The sequence below is a fragment of the Scylla paramamosain genome, chromosome 2 (assembly GCF_035594125.1).
Source record: "Scylla paramamosain isolate STU-SP2022 chromosome 2, ASM3559412v1, whole genome shotgun sequence".
Classification (NCBI taxonomy): Eukaryota; Metazoa; Arthropoda; class Malacostraca; order Decapoda; family Portunidae; genus Scylla; species Scylla paramamosain.
The window spans coordinates 15,677,501-15,691,520 of record NC_087152.1 but is presented as its reverse complement, the minus strand read 5'-3'; positions in this window follow the sequence as shown (position 1 = coordinate 15,691,520).

Sequence of the window (14,020 nt, the reverse complement as noted above, 5' to 3'; positions counted from 1 at the left end):
CGACAAAGAATGAAATGCGTAGCTCTGAAACTTGAACTTGTGGAAAAGGAAGACGAGAAGAAAGTGAGGAGGAGGAGGAGGAGGAGGAGGAGGAGGAGGAGGAGGAGGAGGAGGAGGAGGAAGAGGAGGAGGAGGAAGAGGAGAAGGAAGAGGAGGAGGAGGGGGAGGAGGGGGAGGAGGAAGAGGAGGAGAAGGAGGAAAGGAGGAGGAGGAGGAACGATGAAAAAATCAAGAGGATAAGTAAAGAGAAGACGGGAAGATGAGAGGAAGGGGAAGGAATACGAATAGCAGGAAAATACGGATATTAAACGAGGAGGAGGAGGAGGAGGAGGAGGAGGAGGAGAACTCACAAGATAGAGAAAAAAGTGAGAACGTGGAAGAGAGAGAGAAAAAAAAAGGGAGGGAAGCAAAGACGATGGAAGAATAAAGAAATAGGAAAGGGAGAGGAGAGGGCAAGCGATGAAGAAAAAGGAAAGTAGGTTATATATATATATATATATATATATATATATATATATATATATATATATATATATATATATATATATATATATATATATATATATATATATATATATATATATATATATATATATATATATATATATATATATATATATATATATATATATATATATATACATAATATATATAGGTTATATATATATATATATATATATATATATATATATATATATATATATATATATATATATATATATATATATATATATATATATATATATATATATATATATATGAATGAGGAACAGACGGAGGGCAAGCGAAGGATGAGGAAAGAATCGAAATATAACAAAGACGAACTGATAACGGCGTTCGTTCACTCTCTCCTTATCACTCGATTTATTGAGAGAGAGAGAGAGAGAGAGAGAGAGAGAGAGAGAGAGAGAGAGAGAGAGAGAGAGAGAGAGAGAGAGAGAGAAGACAGAACCGGAAGACTGTGTAATGGAAAGGAACACAGTCATATTTATCAGAAAGAGAGAGAGAGAGAGAGAGAGAGAGAGAGAGAGAGAGAGAGAGAGAGAGAGAGAGAGAGAGAGAGAGAGAGAGAGAGAGAGAGAGAGAGAGAGAGATCCGCTCATTCAACTCTATACACACACACACACACACACACACACACACACACACACATCCCTCACCTTCCTAGAAACTACATGCTGCATTCATAAATACGCCTCTGTTTATTTTTGTGACATCCAAAACGAATTTCCCTCACAAGTAGATGACGTGTGCGTGTGTGTGTGTGTGTGTGTGTGTGTGTGTGTGTGTGTGTGTGTGTGTGTGTGTGTGTGTGTGTGTAAAATCAGTCTGTTGACAAAAAAAAAAAATGAAGTGACTTTTGTTCCTGTCTGCTTGCTCTCTTAGCTTGCATTGATATTTTTTTCTCTCTCTCTAAGGAAGCTATTCTGAAACGCAGGAAATCCGGAGTCATATATTAATGAGCCTTTTACTTCTTTTTTCTTCTTCTTCTTTTTTTTTCTTTCCTTTTTCCTTTTTATTCCGTCATTGCATTAATATTATCAAGACATACTATTGCCCGTCAAAATCTCTCCTTAGTGAGTCGAGAGGATCATGTGAGGAAAATCTGTCCCTCATTAATACTGGATAACGAAGTGACGTGGAGGAAAATAGATTACCTTGATATAATCTTTTTGACCTCCCGATAAATGTTTTTTTTTTTCACATTTGTTTCTGCATTGCTACCTTGTTATTCTCTACGGTTTCCTGTTCTACCTCTTCTTCCTCTTTTTCCTTCCAATTTGCGAGCCTGTCTGTATCTTCCAATATTAGTTAGTGTAAGTTGGTTGGTGAGGATTTGTGAGGATTTCAAGGTTCTTGCTGTTTGTCTTCCTTTGTGTTGTATTGCATTCCTGTCCTTCTCCTACTCTTCTTTCTGAACAGCCTTGCAGGAACCTAAAGATCTTTTGCCGTTTGGTCATCCTTACCAATCCTTCGTAAAATCCTCTTTCTACTCTTCACATTTCCCCTTCTGAATTTTTTTGTTTCGTTCTTCTTGCTCTTGTTCTTGTTCTACTCCTCCTCTTTCTCCTTTTGGTTTACATCTAGTTCTCCTATTTTCATTATCCTCTGCCTCCTCCACCTCTTTCACCTCCTCCTCTTCCTTCTCCTCCTCTGCCACTAGCACCGTGCCTTCTTTCAAGAACACTTTGATACTGATTGCACTTTTTTCCGCTTCCTTCTTCCTCGTCTTCATTCCGCTCCTTCCCTCGGGATTCTTTCCCCTTCTTCCTCCTCCTCCTCCTCCTCCTCCTCCTCCTCCTCCCATCCTCATCTCTCGGTATTCTCCTTCACCACCACTACCATCACTATCTCCTCCCTCCTCCTCCGTCTCCTCCTCCTCCTCCTCCTCCCTCTTCTCTTCCTCCTCTTATTCATCTTACTGGTCTATTTCCTCCTTCTTTTCCTTCCTCTCCTCCTCCTCCTCCTCCTCCCCCTCTTCTTCTTCTCCGTCTCCTATTTATCTTCCTATCTCATTTTCCCTTTCATTGGGCCAAAAATCATTACCCTTTAATCTCTTGTGGAAGAGAGAGAGAGAGAGAGAGAGAGAGAGAGAGAGAGAGAGAGAGAGAGAGAGAGAGAGAGAGAGAGAGAGAGAGAGAGAGAGAGAGAGAGAGAGAGAGAGAGAAAGCAGGTGTAAAACCCTTTCAGAAAGAGATTACGTTAATTTAGAAAATCTTGCTTCCTCTCCTCATAAGGCCAAGACAGAGAGCCAAAATATTCCTCCTTAATAACGGCATCTGGAGGAGGAGGAGGAGGAGGAGGAGGAGGAGGAGGAGGACAGGGAAGAGGAGGAGAGAAAACGAAAAATAGGGATTGAGAGCCTGGTGGATTTGAGGTTGGGTAAGGGATAGAGGGAGGGAGGAGGAAAGGAGAATAGGAGAGTAGAATGTGGTTGGGTATATTGCGAGAGACAGAGAGAGAGAGAGAGAGAGAGAGAGAGAGAGAGAGAGAGAGAGAGAGAGAGAGAGAGAGAGAGAGAGAGAGAGAGAGAGAGAGAGAGAGGAGCACAACAGAGCAGTAATTAACTAGCTTCACTTCTCAGTCTCTTTTATCATCCAATTTCTTCCCTGTATGTTATTCTTCTTCTTCTTCTTCTTCTTCTTCTTCTTCTTCTTCTTCTTTCTCCTCCTGCTCCTCCTCCTCCTACTCCTCCTCCTCCTCCTCTTCTTCTTCCCTATGTACCTGCGTAAACTCAGTACCGGAGTTTCTTGCCTTCCTTCATCTCTCCTTGCTGCACCTGCTCCTCCTCCTCCTCCTCCTCCTCCTCCTCCTCCTCCTCCTCCACTCTCCATCTCCCTGAAACCTTCTACTTCTATCTGCTTACCTCTTCCTCCTCCTCCTCCTCCTCCTCCTCCTCCTCCTCCTCCTCCTCCACTTCCTCTCTCCCTATATCTCCCTGAAACCTTCCACTTCTATCTGCTTACCTCTTCCTCCTCCTCTTCCTCCTCCTCCTCCTCCTCATGGTAGTTCCTGGCATGGCAGGAGGAGCATGGCAGGGTAACATCCCGGCGCTGTCTCTCTCCTCTGAGTAATGTAGGTGGTGTAATAGAAGCGAAGGTGTTTGCCGTTCGATCTCAACCTTGTCTCTTGTTTAATATTTGTGAGCTGGCGGTGGCGCTGCTAGTGGTGGTGGTGGTGGTGGTGGTGGTGGTGGTAGTGGTGGTGGGAAACAATGTCATGTGATGTGCTTGGCTGGAGAAAGTTTTTTTTATTTATTTATTTATTTATTTATTTTTTATAGGGATGGGTTAGGGATATTTGGTGTATGGAAAAGTGGTTTGGTTGTTTGTAGTGTTGTGGATGACTGTAACTCGGTACTTGGTGGTGATGTGCTCCTGTGGTCACTGTATTCCCATGGAAGCATTGTTTTCCATAATTATTCACGAGAATATTTATATATATATATTTTTTTTTTGGTATGTGAGTAATTGTCTTATTATACCGATGTTTTAAATGTATTTTTGCCATCAATAAAATGGCTCTCTCTATCTATATATCTGTCTGTCTGTTTATCTAGTTATCTATCCATTTATCTATTTAGCTATCTATTTACGTACGCATTTAGGCCTACTTCTGTAGAATCTATATTGGCGTTAGTTTAAACAATGAATGAATTGAAATACCTATTTTTTTACTTGACTTTTTAACGGACAAGAGTAGCCACAAGCTGTGTTGTATATATGAACACGTCTTTTGCAGTCTCCTACTTAATTTAATGATGCTAGATAGGAATAAGATTTAAATGCTTTTTTTTTTTTTCATTCTTCTTTTCCGGGAGCAACAATATTCAGAAGCTTCCTTGTGCCGAAAAAATGGCAATTTGTAGCCGCCTAGTTTTCTTACGATCCAATATTCACCACTCATTGCCTTCTGGTCTTCAATTTTCAGTTACCTACATCCCTAACACAGGTATCTCCATCCCTAATTCAGCCTCTTCCGCACATACAAAAATACATAAATAAACACATGCATACATAAATAAACAGTCCCTCCTGTAATATTATAATACGGAGCCATTAGTCAAACCGCCTTAACTACAAGCACGGTAGGTATAATAATTACTCATACTGAAGTTCCCGCGAGGCCGCATAAGTGGAATTCGCGTTACTGGAGGCACCGCTATTCAAGGGGAGGCAGGCAAGGCAAGGTGGAGGTAACGAGGGCCGCTCCTTCATGCCTCGGCCGATACTTGCCTGCCCTCGTGTTCTGCTGTACATCGTTAAAGGGGCGGGTTGTGGTGTGTGCTTTATGTTTCCATGTGTATTTGAGTGTGTGTGTGTGTGTGTGTGTGTGTGTGTGTGTGTGTGTGTGTGTGTGTGTGTGTGTGTGTGTGTGTGTGTGTGTACAAAATTTAACTTCTTGTTTTTGTTGTTTGTTGTAGTGTCGTGCAGGGTGTGTTCTGCAGTGCCCAGAAGGTGCTAGAGAAACGCAGTGTACTAAGACTGCCTTATATTGAGAAATACTGAGTAAGTACATTGAACGGCGCCCGCAAAGTCTGACCCCTGAGGCTGGGCCAGATTTGACTGCAACTGAGAAGACAAGTCGCGCGGGAGACGACACACAGAAATCCTCCCAAAACATAAGGGGAACGAGTAGCGTAGGATACTTGCAGATGTGTGTGTGTGTGTGTGTGTGTGTGTGTGTGTGTGTGTGTGTGTGTGTGTGTGTTAATTATTTTTGTCTTTCTCGTCTTTTCTCTTTTTTTTCTTCTTCTTTTTTTCGTCCCGTCAGTCAATGTCATTCAGTTTAAAGTCAGTCTGTCGGTCAGTTAGACAGTCTGTCTGCCTGTTTGACTGTATGTATGTCTGTTTATATACTTCGTTTTATCTGTCTGCCCGTGTGTCTGTCTGTGTGTATGTATTTCTGTCTACCTGTTTATCTGCCTGTGTATCTGTCACTCTAAACTCTCTCTCTCTCTCTCTCTCTCTCTCTCTCTCTCTCTCTCTCTCTCTCTCTCTCTCTCTCTCTCTCTCTCTCTCTCTCTCTCTCTCTCTCTCTCTCTCTCTCTCTCTCTCTCTCTCTCTCTCTCTCTCTCTCTCTCTCTCTCTAAATCAGCCATCCATCTCTCGGAAGAGGAGAGAAGGGGTGCGGCGAGCGGGAGGTGGCAGCGAAGGAAGGAGAGAGATCACTCACGCGTTTAGTCAGGTAACAACTTGCCTTGCTCTCTCCTCCCCAACCAATCACAACGCGACAGGCGCTAACAATGCCCTCCTGATTGGCCACGGAGACGAACACATGCACGGCACTCTCCCTATTGAACTATTGGGAGACTTGACGGGCACACGCATCGGACACATGCACCGGTTACGTTAGGATGTTAAAGTTACAGTACATGAATTAGTGGCATAGTAAAGTCTGCCTAGTGGAGAGAGTGAGTGGCTTATGGTTTTTAAATGCTGTGGTCTAGTTAGTATTTAGAGAACAGTAATGCTGTCAAAGTAGGTATTGTTAAAAGTCTCTCTCTCTCTCTCTCTCTCTCTCTCTCTCTCTCTCTCTCTCTCTCTCTCTCTCTCTCTCTCTCTCTCTCTCTCTTCCCCGCACCAAGATACACAAAACAAGGCTACAAAATGTTGCGCCCAATGCAAATTTTATTCAGGCGTTGGTTTACGTTTCATAACTCTTAACATAAAATGCCGCGCCTCTCTTAAGAAGAAGCCGTTTCGCTTTCCCGGGTCGCAAGTCTTTAACATGTGAAATTTGTAATGTTTCAGCGTGAGTATAAAAGAGGTCAGACACAGGAAGTTCCCCCTCTCTCTCTCTCTCTCTCTCTCTCTGTCTCTTTCACACACACACACACACACACACACACACACACACACACACACACACACACACACACACACACACACACACACACACACACACACACACACACACACACACACGCAGGTAAATACACTTAGTTATGAAACGCACGTAACATGTACACCCAAAAGTTTATTTCTTTATTTTATTTTGCACATGCACACCAACCTTATACAAACGAGATATACGAAACTGACATGACATTTGAAAGTCACTGAAACACAGAGAGAGAGAGAGAGAGAGAGAGAGAGAGAGAGAGAGAGAGAGAGAGAGAGAGAGAGAGAGAGAGAGAGAGAGAGAGAGAGAGAGAGAGAGAGAAAGTAACAAACAGTAAGAGCACAAACAGCAATGCACTAATTTCAAGACACGCTCCCCCGAGGCTGTGATAATGTACCTCACAGACAATACCATAATTTTTCACCTACCTACCTACACAGCATATATACTCTCCCAGGACTTAATTACGACATACAAACTATCTGCCTGCATACGTATCACCAACATAATAAAGATACTTAACGATGCAGTACGTTACCTTATACTCTCTGACACCCACCCACCCACCCACACTCACACACACACACACACATACACACACACACACACATTATTGTTTTCGCGGGAACTTAGCTACGGGCTCTCTAAGTTACGGCCACTGCATCACACCACTTGCCTGAAGTCTGCTTAAAAAACCTGATATACGCCTACGAGGCAAAACACCATTAAAAGATTCATTGTCATACTGTATTGGGGAAGAGCAGTGCAGTAAATAACGTGAGGAAATTTTGTTTTATTAGGGAGGTGCTGAAGGAATTATGCTTAGAGATTGTTGTCTTGTGTACTAACCTTAGATTTCTCTCTCTGCTTTCATTTCCTTTTCCTTCCATCCATAGTACGGTTCATCTTATAGCTTCCTGGAGGTTGTTGTCAAATCCAGTAACGTTACATTCTTCATTCATTCCCCATTTACCTCTCTCTCTCTCTCTCTCTCTCTCTCTCTCTCTCTCTCTCTCTCTCTCTCTCTCTCTCTCTCTCTCTCTCTCTCTCTCTCTCTCTCTCTCTCTCTCTTCACAGCATGGTACATCTTATACCCTTCTAAATATTGTTATCAAGTGTAATAAGTAGATTTTTCTCCCTTTCTTCAATTTCCTGTCTCCTTTCCTTACAATACATCCTACAGCATCCAAAAAGACCACATGACTCTTTTTCTTATAAATTATTCTTTTCATCAGATTCCTCTTCCACTGTTTAAGGGAGCATGTGTACTTCCTCTATTTCTTTATATATATATATATATATATATATATATATATATATATATATATATATATATATATATATATATATATATATATATATATATATATATATATTTTTTTTTTTTTTTTTTTTTTTCACTCTTTTTTTATCCATCCTCGAACTACTTTATGCTACCTATTAAGATCCTTCGCAGTAATGTTTTCGATGGCCTCGCTGGCCTCAACCCTCGGAAGGCTTATGGACCTGATGGTGTTCCTCCTGTTGTTCTCCGAAAATGTGCCTCCTTGCTTGCACCTTGCCTAGTCAAATTCTTCCAACTCTGTCTATCAACATTTACCTTTCCTTCCTGCTGGAAATCTTTCTACATTCAACTTCCTCCTAAAAAGGGTGACCACTCTAATCCCTCAAACTACCGTCCTACTGCTTTAATTTCCTGCCTAAAGTTTTTTGAATCTATTCTTAACTGGAAAATTCTTAAACATCTATCAGTTCACAACCTTCTATCTGATCACCAGTATGGTTTCCGTCGAGGCTGCTCTACTGGTGATCTTTTGGCTTTCCTTAATGAATCTTTGTCATCTTCTTTTAGGGATTTTGGTGAAATTTTCGCTGTTGCCTCAGACATATCAAAAGCTTTTGATAGATTCTGGCACAACTTTGAATTTCAAGCTACCCTCCTACGGCTTCTATCGTTCTCTCTAACTTTATCTCAAGTTTCCTTTCTGACCGATCTATTGCTGCTGTGTAGACGGTCACTGTTCTTCTCCTCGGTCAGTGTTCTTTTCCTAAGTCTATTAACAGTGGTGTTCTTCAGGGTTCTGTCCTTTCACCCACTCTCTTCCTATTATTCAATTATTCATCAATGATCTTCTAAATCTAAATTCTTGTCCAATCCACTCTTACACTGATGATACCACCCTGCACTTTTCCACTTCTTTTCGTAGATGTCGAACCCTTCAGCAAGTATACAGTTCACGCATAAAATCCACAGAACGTCTGAGTTCTGATCTTTCAAAAATTTCTGATTGGAGCAGAGCAAACTTAGTATTGTTCATCCCCTCAAAAACTCAATTTCTCCATCTCTCAATTCGACACAACCTTCCAGATAACTATCCCTCTTCTTCGATGACACCCAACTGTCCCCCTCTTCTACACTGATCATCCTCGGTCTGTCCTTTACTTATAATCTAAACAGGAAACTTCACATCTTATCTCTAGCTAAAACAGCTTCTATGAAGTTAGGTGTTCTGAGCTGTCCATCCGCCCATGTATGGAGTATGCTTCACATGTGTGGGGAGGGATTCCACTCACACTGCTATTTTAGACAGGGTGGAATCAAAAACTTTTCGTCTTAATAATTCCTCACCTCTAACAGACTCTCTTCAGCCTCTTTCTCATCGCCGCAATGTTACATCTCTTGCTGTCTTCTACCGCTATTTTCATGCTACTGGTAACTGGTCTTATGAGCTTGCCAACTGCATGTCTCCTCTCCTCCAGCGGCATTGCTACACAAGACTTTCTTCTTTCTCTTATCTCTATTCTGTCCTCCTCTCTAATGCAAGAGTTAACCAGTATTCTCAATCGTTCATCTTTCTCTGGTAAACTCTGGAACTCCCTGGCTGCTTCTGTATTTCCTCCTTCCTATGACTTGAACTCTTTTAAGAGGGAGGTTTCAAGACACTTGACCTCTGCTTTTTTACTCTCCTATCTGACATCTTATGGGAACGGACAATAAGTAGCACTTTTTTGTTTATAATCTTTTTTTGCCCTTAGCCAGTGGCCCTGTTACACACAAAAAAAAATAAATAAATCTGTGTCCTTTTCTCTTGTTTTCATCAATATTTTGGCAACTTGTTATATTAATCTGACTTTAGAACCATCAAAGAGAGACGGAAGGGTACGAAGAGGAAGAGGAAGAGGAGAGAGAGAGAGAGAGAGAGAGAGAGAGAGAGAGAGAGAGAGAGAGAGAGAGAGAGAGAGAGAGTACAGACAGGCACCACTTCTACCTATAACATCCCCTACAGCCACGCTTCACACCACACACACCGGTCCATGCTGCAATCCCTTACATTCCTGCCACATTTCAACAAACCCACTATTACTGTTTGACTCTCAAAGCTGATCCCAAAGGTGGCATCATCCTTCGTCTTATTTTTTTTTTTTTTTTTTATGTAAGAGGGGTATTGGGTAAAAGCAACACAAAACTGTTTATAGAAAAAAAAAGCCTACTGAGGTGCCAATCCATAAAGAAAAGGCTAAAAAGTGATTATTTAAAATTTGAGAAGTAAAAGTCTCTCCGAGAGTATAATTAAACCATTAACACAAAGAAACACAAAAGAAGAGTCAAGAGAAGTATCACAGCTGTTGACTCTTACTTATTTGTGACAGACTATGACAGATTACCTTATTTAAAGTTAGAGACGTGAGATAGTAGACTAGTGAGCTTATAAAGACTTAAAAGAGTGAAATGACATGCTTAGATACAAGGAGTTACATCACATTAAACAAAGCAAGGAAATCTATATCCATACAGACACAATTACTGAGATAAACACATTATTACATGTATTTATATCACAAAAGAATCGAAAGAAGGAGGGAGGAGGGGAAGGAGAAGAGAAGAGAGGGATGGAAAGCGAGGAAGGATAGCAGGCAGGCATACAGGCAAGCACGCAGAGAGAGAGAGAGAGAGAGAGAGAGAGAGAGAGAGAGAGAGAGAGAGAGAGAGAGAGAGAGAGAGAGAGAGAGAGAGAGAGAGAGAGAGAGAGAGAGAGAGAGAGAGAGAGAGAACTAAAGGAAGGGAGTGAAAATATTGGCTGAAATGCCTCACGAGCAAAAAAGACTGATCTGTGAAATATTATGTCTGGGTCAATGCTGAGAAAGGAGGAGAGAAAGGAAAGCAAAGGAAGCGCTGAGAATAACAGATGGCGAAACTGCTGAAAGAAGAAGATCTGAAGGAAAGAAGAGACGGAAGGAGAAAGAGGAGGAGAAGGAGGAGGAAGCAAACAAAGAGGATAACTACAGCAGACCTTTTGTCCCTTAGTAGACTGCTTGTGATAAACTCAACACTTTCTTATATAAAGTGAGAGACGCTGAATAGCAAAGGTGAAAGTTCATATCCACTCGCTCACTCTCCACTCTCTCCTTCAAGAAGAAAAAAAAAAACAGGCAGAAGATAAACCATGCAAGGCGAGAGGAAGAGAAGGGGAAGAAGGGAGGGAGAGAGAGAGAGAAAAAAAAAAGGTTGAGGAGGAGGAGGAGGAAAAGGAAGAGGAATAAAAAGAAGCTGGCCAGGAGGAGCAAGGAACGCATTAACCTACAAGTACCACATAACAGAAGCCGTTTTTTGGGCAAATAACGAGGTTACTTGTTTTAGTAGTCCGTTCTGCCTCGCGCATCTTTACTACGGGCGTGAGAAATGGGTAGGAAAATGTGGAAACACGATGAGGAGGAGAAGATAAAATAGGAGAACTGGAACACGCAGAAAATAAACAGAGGATACTGATGTTTGGGTACAGACACCGAAAGAGTAGAGGAGAAATGGAAAAGGAATAAAAAAGGAAAAATCTAGAAGTGGAAGAAAGGAAAACAATAGAGAATAATGATGGTGTGTAGAGAAAAGGTGGAATACAGTGGAAAGAAATTGAGAACAGAAAGACCAGGAGATATAATACGGAAAAAATGGGAGGAAAAATGGACGTGGATTTGAAAAGAGGTTGAAGAAGAGGAGACATTTGACGTATGACACAGGAAAAAGGGAAGAAAAAAAGAAGAGGATTAGAAGAAGAATGTGAAAAGAGAAGAAATAAAAAAAATAAAGCACAAAACGAAGCGAACACGAGGAGGAACGAAAATAAAAGTAGACACGATGGATGATGAAAAAAGAAACAGAACAGGAAGAGTACGAACACTGAATGAAAAAAAAAGTGGAACAAAGAAACAAAATAAAACATAAAGAGAAAACGAAGAGCTGGACAAGAAGAAAAAATGAAATAACAGAAAGCGAAAACGAGTAGACAGGAAAATAAAAACTAGGAAAAGAAAAGAAAATACACTGAAACAAAATGAAGAAAGATTGACAACAAACAAAAAAAAGTGGAGATATAACTAGACTACAGGGAAAAATACTAGCTGAAAAGGAGGGATAAACGTGATTAAAAAGATTAAATAAAATAAGAGCTAGGAGACACGGGAAGACGCTATCGGTGGTTATAAAAGGGAGCTGAATCCTTTCCTTCCTCAATTAACATACGCCCAAGTCTCTCAATCCTGACCAATTGAAATCAGGATCATTCCATTCAGACCTTTAATCCTCGCGGGGTGAAGAGAGACTCACACCCCTACAAAACCAAAGCTTCCCTCCCACATACGAAACGAGAGAGAGAGAGAGAGAGAGAGAGAGAGAGAGAGAGAGAGAGAGAGAGAGAGAGAGAGAGAGAGAGAGAGAGAGAGAGAGAGAGAGAGAGAGAGAGAGAGAGAGAGAGAGAGAGAGAGGGATCTAACAACTTTGCCTTATTTCTAGCTTTTCCTTGCCAATATCTCGCTTTACTTAACCTAACCGGCTTTTTATGCAAGAACGGTTCTGGCCAATGGATTATGAGTAAAAGCTCCCTAAAGATACCTCGCTCTTGATGAGGATATACTTGAATTTAACTCTTTTCACAACCAAATAATGCTTTCCCACGACACATCATAAACTATGTCATTGCCATTTGTCATTATTCCAGCGTCTAATCCATCCTATGTCAGAAAAGTCTGCTACATAATCACCTACAACTTTTAAACGTTGATTTTTTTTTTACTAGCGTCTTGAAAGGACAGGCAAAAGTATTCCATTACATTATCTCTCTCTCTCTCTCTCTCTCTCTCTCTCTCTCTCTCTCTCTCTCTCTCTCTCTCTCTCTCTCTCTCTCTCTCTTTCGTGTGTGTATCAGTGCAAGCCAATTATCTTTTATAGTGACACAAATTTACCGATTATGATATCTATGTAGGCTTGATGGCGTCAAATGGCTTCTTGTAGCTTCCTTTATTTTATCATACTCCTTATGTTCTTAAGAGTGCTAACAAAGGACGAGCTTAGCAGTAAAAGGGACAGAGCAAGAATACAAGGATGGGACTGTGGTTATTAATCATGCAATTCCTTCTGATGGTAATAGTTAGAAGCTTTGAGTGAAATTCTGTACAATAATCGGAACTATCTTGTGTTGTGTGTGAATACGGAAGGGTATCGAAGGAACGTAAAGACTTCTGAGGTATAGGGAAGAGTCAGTGCACCCAACAAACACTAGGGTTTTACTTGTGTGTGTGTGTGTGTGTGTGTGTGTGTGTGTGTGCTTAAGGACCTTTACCAAGAGTGTCGCTGCTTTCTTATTTCGTTCCTCAGCTTCCCTTTCTTTAAAATTGCAAAAGTTGAGTAGGAAGAGGAGGAGGAGGAAGAAGAGAAAGAGGAGGAGGAGGAGGAGGAGGAGGAGGAGGAGGAGGAGGAGGAGGAGAAAGGAGAAATACCCACAATAAGAAGATGAGAAGGAGAAGGAGGAATACCAAGAACACGAAGAGGAGGAAGAGGAGGATTGCAGAGACTTACAACGAACAACCAAACAACAACAGAATCTGGCCCTTGCACGGGTGTTTGGAGACTACTAACAACTAGCTACAGGATGAAGAAACAGGACAAGAGGAGGAGGAGAAGGAGGAGGAGGAGGAGGAGGAGGATGCAAGGAGATCAGGTGAACGAAATTGCTTGTCACATAAACATTCGCCAGTTATTGATGAAGCTTATTAAGTGCGAGTCAATTATTAACAAGGGCCGCCTCTCTCGGATCCCCCGCTAATTGCTTGCGAGGGTAAACGCTGCCTAATAGTTAGCGCTGCTGTAATGCAAACACGCACCTCGTGCTGTCGTTCTCATATCAACAGTCCGGCCAATCAGTTAGTCAGCCGGCCGGCCACTCAGTCACTCACTCACTCACTCTGCTTCATAGGAACATTGTATTCATTCTACAAAACTACAATTCCCTTCTGCACTCAAAATCTGAATATATACATGTTAATTACTAAATTGGACCAAACAATACAAATAATACATTACATTTACTCTCTCTCTCTCTCTCTCTCTCTCTCTCTCTCTCTCTCTCTCTCTCTCTCTCTCTCTCTCTCTCTCTCTCTCTCTCTCTCTCTCTCTACCCTAGTAGAGTGCTGGTTCATAATTATCAGATCCACGCACGCACAAGATAAAGGAAGGAGAGAGGGCAGTTTCAAATAACATAGACTGAGCAGGTTCAAATTAAAACAATGGCTGTAAGGAGATCAGTAATTAAGAGGAGGAAGAGGAGGAGGAGGAGGAGAAGGAAGACGAAGTAAAGGATGAGAAGTGGTGCAGGGAGCAGGGAGAACGTGAATTGGTGTGAGTAGG